A 5,792-nucleotide genomic window follows, 5' to 3' on the forward strand; every position below is an offset into this window, starting at 1 on the left:
AGTGTATATGATCCCTAGCTGCTGTAGATAACCTTCCTTATCCTCCTTCTTCTTCCCATGGCTCAAGAATTGCAAAAAACGAATTTTTCCTCTTGAATGGAGGCTTTTAGGGTTATTTTTGTCCTAGTTGGTTGCGGATTTCGGGATTGATTAAACACAAAGTAAAGAGTTTAAACTAGCTAAAATCAACTAAAATCGATTCATTCAATCAAAGCAAGAGGTAATTGAGTATTATTAATCAAAACACTGCGACTAAACACAACCTAATTCAAGGTTAAACCAAACTTTACATTAACAATTCAAGTCATGATCATCAACAATCCAATCTACTTACTAAAACCTAACAATAATCATCTAACCTAGGTAGAACTAACTAGTTTAGCCTATCATTGATTTTGGACAGCAGCAAACAATTGATTTAAACATCATAAACATCAACATAAACATAATAAAACTCATTCAAGATTCAAGAACAATCAAACACAAGTCAATCTCTAAGTTACTTGCAAAACAATCCAACATAAAAGATTAAACCAACTAGTTAGGGTTCTTGAATAAAAACACAAAGTTTATGGATGATTACTTATGATTATGGGCTGAGATTATTAGTGTATATGATCCCTAGCTGCTGTAGATAACCTTCCTTATCCTCATTCTACTTCCTATGGCTCAAGAATTGCAAAAAACGAATTTTTCCTCTTGAATGGAGGCTTTTAGGGTTATTTTTGTCCTAGTTGGTTGCGGATTTCGGGATTGATTAAACACAAAGTAAAGAGTTTAAACTAGCTAAAATCAACTAAAATCGATTCATTCAATCAAAGCAAGAGGTAATTGAGTATTATTAATCAAAACACTGCGACTAAACACAACCTAATTCAAGGTTAAACCAAACTTTACATTAACAATTCAAGTCATGATCATCAACAATCCAATCTACTTACTAAAACCTAACAATAATCATCTAACCTAGGTAGAACTAACTAGTTTAGCCTATCATTGATTTTGGATAGCAGCAAATAATTGATTTAAACATCATAAACATCAACATAAACATAATAAAACTCATTCAAGATTCAAGAACAATCAAACACAAGTCAATCTCTAAGTTACTTGCAAAACAATCCAACATAAAAGATTAAACCAACTAGTTAGGGTTCTTGAATAAAAACACAAAGTTTATGGATGATTACTTATGATTATGGGCTGAGATTATTAGTGTATATGATCCCTAGCTGCTGTAGATAACCTTCCTTATCCTCCTTCTTCTTCCCATGGCTCAAGAATTGCAAAAAACGAATTTTTCCTCTTGAATGGAGGCTTTTAGGGTTATTTTTGTCCTAGTTGGTTGCGGATTTCGGGATTGATGGTTGTTTGGGTTCTTATTTTCTTCAATTAACTTAATATATTAGGCATAAAAGGCTTGGATCTTGTGGGCTTGGGTCGGGCCTTGACTTGCAGTATTAAAACTTGACCAAGTAAGCCCCTAAATTCTTCAAACTTAACTCTTTTTTCCATTAAAGCTCAAAACCTACAAGTAATCAATCATCTTTGTAAAATCAAGCATAAACAAGCCAAAACTCTTAATAATTAAACTAATAATCAATTAAAACATGATAAAACGATATGGTAAGTGTGTTTTACAACACATCAAACATCCCCACACTTAAGTCTTTTTCGTCCCTGAAAAAGTCTAAAGCAGTTGGATCAGAATCGGAAAATACAGTCTTAAAAACATATAGGTTAATTTTTTAAAGCTTAGAAGAACGCAAAAACCACGATCACCGATATTGTTGTCCACTTAAATCCATGCCTTAATCTTTACCGGGACAAATAAGATCCGACAATAATATTACTCAGTGGTTTAGACAATTAAGACCTGCTTATTTTCAGCTTTTACCGGACCAGACCACCCCAACTTGACTTAAACCTCAAAATTAGCAGATTTAAAACTTTTGTTGCTTTCTTTTTTTAATGAATAGTTAAGACGATCAAGGGTATTGTTTATCCACCTAAATTTAAGCATCAAAGTCTACCATGCAGCCATTAGATACGATTAAGGTATAATTAATTAATAGCTAGTGTTCCCCACAACATGACATACCCCCGTTATCAAGCAATACACCGAACCATCACCATAGGTGAGTATGAAAAATTTCATCTGTAGGGCTTACATGTAGCGTGTCCCTTGTGGTCCGTTTCTTAATGGTAATGAGATGTGACCAAGGGGACTCCACATGGCTAACAGTGTGGATGATCAAGTCTGTAGTGTATTTGTACTTTTGTACTTTTGTGATCATGTTTAAATACTTCTTTGGCTTTATTTTAAATATCCACAACCCCACCCAGGAATGGTGAATACCCAGATAAATATATTGCATACAGACCCATGGTCTCCGGCCCCGAAGCATCCCATCAATATAAGATTTAAGGTTATAAAACCATACGCCAATTTGGTGTAAAACACTAAACTAGCAGTTTAAGATTTATATCACCAGCTACATGGCACACTCTAACGTTAAACCTACCCAAGCATCATATTATAACGTATTCAAATTTTTAAAACTCATGATATTTCCATTTATTCATACCAAAATTTGAGGCTTGAGTATGGCCCGACCTTTCATTACTTATTTTCCACGGACAAAACGCTTAACCCACAAAAGATTTCCGTTTTAACCATTTTATCAAATTTGTCTTTTCATTTTCAAGGCTGAGCCTACCGACACATCCCAACTTAAGTGTGTTTTCTTTTATTTTCTCATATTATTAGTTGTTTGAAAAACCGATTTCCGATAAATATCATCATCTCCCACTTTAACGCAAAAGAAACTAAATTCAAGGGACCTTTTTCTTTAAAACTTTTTTTTTTCCTACAACTAAGTAAATAAATTCCCATCCCCACACTTAGAACGAAATCGTCCTCGATGAGAACACGGAAAAGAAATAAAATAAAATAAAAATAAAAAAAAACTTAAAGCATAAAATTAAAACTTAAAATAGCAGAAAGTAAAATAGAGAACGGGTTACTTCCCTGGCTTAGATGCAGATTCTTCATCAGCTGTGTATCAATCGAACGACCGTATAGCATTTCATTCGCGGCGGCAACCTCGGGTGAACCATTTCCAAAACGCCAACAGAGATACCATGGGCATAATAATACCTGCAATCTCTCAAACTCGCTCGCATGTAGCGGCGTACAAAACAGAAAACAAAAACATAAGACATAAACATATTTTTGTGTTGTTTGTATTTTTTTAATTTTTTTATTAAATATTTAATTTTTTTGTATTTTTATGTTTTCATAAATAACCAAAATAAAACAAATAAAAACAGATAATAAAGAAAATCATAATAAAAACTCTACAACACGGCCGGTCTCCCGAGTGATGCATCCATCACGTCTTACCTCGGTGAATGAGTCAAGGTGGAACACATCGACTATCTAATTAGTTATCGGCTCGCCTATGTAGTGCTTCAATCTATGACCATTCACCTTAAACTTCCCGCTTTGATATTGTATCTCAATCGTGCCATACGGGAATACCTCAGTGACCGTGAACGGTCCCGACCATCGGGATTTCAACATTCCCGGGAATAACCTCAACCGGGAGTAATACAGTAAGACCTTATCCCCACACTTGAGCTGCTTATTACCCTTCAATTTCCTATCATGCAGTTCCTTCGTGTGCTCCTTATACCTAAATGACTGTGCATATGCGTGATCCCGGAGCTCCTCTAACTCGTGCAACTGATGGAAACGATTACCCTCTTCGGCGGATAAATCAAAATTAACCCTCTGAAGGGCCCATTAAGCGCGTTGTTCCAACTCAACAGGGAGATGACAGGCCTTCCCATAAATCATCCGAATTGGTGTGGAACCAGTCGGAGTCTTGTAGGCTGTACGGAAGGCCCACAAAGCGTCATCTAATTTGTCGGACCAATCTCGACGATTTGAACCAACCATTTTCTCAAGAATACGTTTGATTACCCGATTACTCACTTCCACCTGCCCACTAGTCTGTGGGTGGTAGGAGGTCGCAAGCCAATGGGTGACCCCATAGCGTTGTAACGCCTTATCCATCTGCGATTTGCAGAAGTGAGTACCTCGATCACTAATCAAGGCTTTCGGGAAACGAGCAAATAGACTTTTTAGAAAACGGACTACCACTCGGGCATCGTTCGTGGGTAGAGCTTTGGCCTCAACCCACTTAGACACGTAATCTACAGCCACGAGTATGTACTTGTTCTCACGCGAAGATGGAAACGGTCCCATGAAATCAATGCCCCAAATATCAAAAACCTCACAAACTTAAATAGCATTCTGGGGCATTTCGTTTCGCGAAGAAATGTTACCAACACGTTGGCAACGATCACAGCTCCTAACGAACAATTGAGCATCCTTAAAGATAGACAGCCAGTAAAAACCAGAATCAAAGACTTTCTTCGCCGTAGAACTCACACCGTGGTGACCTCCTATCGGTCCCACATGACAATGGCTCAGAATCTGCTATCCTTCCTTAACATCTACACACCTCCTAATAAGCTGATCAGCACCGATGCGGAAAATATACGGGTCGTCCTAAAGGTAAAATTTGATGTCGGCAAAGAATTTCTTCTTTTGCTGGTAAGGCAACTTCGGGAGGTATCCGTCAACAAGATAGTTCACGAAATCAGCATACCATGGAAAACCTTCCTCTTGTGCAGTAACAAAAATCAGACTCTGCGTCAGAAAACGATCGTCGGCCGCCACATTCTCCGTCAAAAACTTGATGTGTGTATAATGATGCCCTCACAACTAAGCTTTAAATTTATTAAACAAAAATCCTAAAGAAACCACACAAAACCGGCAAGTGTACCGATCCCTAATAGTATAGCACTAAGGAAGTCCGAGTGTCGAACACAAGGACACGAGAAAATATACTTAATACTTAACTCTAAATAAGACTCACCTAAGAATAATATTTTTTTTAATTGATTTTTAATTATTAACTACTTAACCTAACTTAAATTAACTTAAAAGACTTAAATTAAGAAAACTAGACGAAAATGTGAAAATAAAATTTATCAATGGGAAAAACGTCTACCTAGGTAAGAATCCTGTTGAAGGTAAAATAAGCTATTGAATTGTAAGGAATGACACAACTAAGGTTCACTCAGGAAACTAAATTACCTCTCTGTCTCACTAACTAACCCTAACCTACCCTTAATTTATTTTAAGAACAAAACCGGGTGACGAATTGTTAAAGTGCTCTAATGCCGACTCTCCTCTTGGTCTCACCGACACACTACCCTAATGGAGACGAATACTATGCAACCAAGGATAGATAAAACAATTTAGTTTAACTTAAACTAGGTCAACTAATCGCTCACAAACCCAAACCCGACAAGAACCGAACCCGCTCTCGCACGATCCTAATCCTAACAAGTAAAAGCTATGAGAAGACCCTACTTTCTATCACCTCTCGGTCTCTAAGAAGGTGTCTACCCGCTGATTTTAACTAATTAATATACCCAACTTAACCCTACGGTTGTACTTCCCGCAAACAATCTCTAAACACAAAGTAAAGAGTTTAAACTAGCTAAAATCAACTAAAATCGATTCATTCAATCAAAGCAAGAGGTAATTGAGTATTATTAATCAAAACACTGCCACTAAACACAGCCTAATTCAAAGTTAAAGCAAACTTTACATTAACACTTCAAGTCATGATCATCAACAATCCAATCTACTTACTAAAACCTAACAATAATCATCTAACCTAGGTAGAACTAACTAGTTTAGCCTATCATTG

The sequence above is a fragment of the Bidens hawaiensis genome, unplaced genomic scaffold (assembly GCF_021521415.1).
Source record: "Bidens hawaiensis isolate Kalapana, Puna unplaced genomic scaffold, B.hawaiensis_p1.1 tig00419378_1, whole genome shotgun sequence".
In the NCBI taxonomy this organism is placed as follows: Eukaryota; Viridiplantae; Streptophyta; class Magnoliopsida; order Asterales; family Asteraceae; genus Bidens; species Bidens hawaiensis.